The following is a 293-nucleotide window of genomic DNA, read 5'->3' as shown; positions in this document are numbered from 1 at the left end:
TGCATATGTATGTGCATACGTGTATATGTGTGTGTATGTATGTATGTATGTATGTGTACATATATGTGGAACACTGCCTTTTTAGTCGAGCAAATCGACCCCAGGACTTATTCTTTGGAAGCCTAGTACTTATTCTATCAGCCTCTTTTGTCGAACCGCTAAGTTACAGGGACGTAAACACATCAGCATTGGCTGTCAAGTGATGTTGCGGGGGACGAACACAGACATGCAAACATATATACATACATATATATAAATATATATATATATATATATATATATATATATATATA

The sequence above is a fragment of the Octopus bimaculoides genome, chromosome 30 (assembly GCF_001194135.2).
Source record: "Octopus bimaculoides isolate UCB-OBI-ISO-001 chromosome 30, ASM119413v2, whole genome shotgun sequence".
NCBI classification, from domain to species: domain Eukaryota; kingdom Metazoa; phylum Mollusca; class Cephalopoda; order Octopoda; family Octopodidae; genus Octopus; species Octopus bimaculoides.
Note: the sequence above shows the minus strand (reverse complement) of the source record.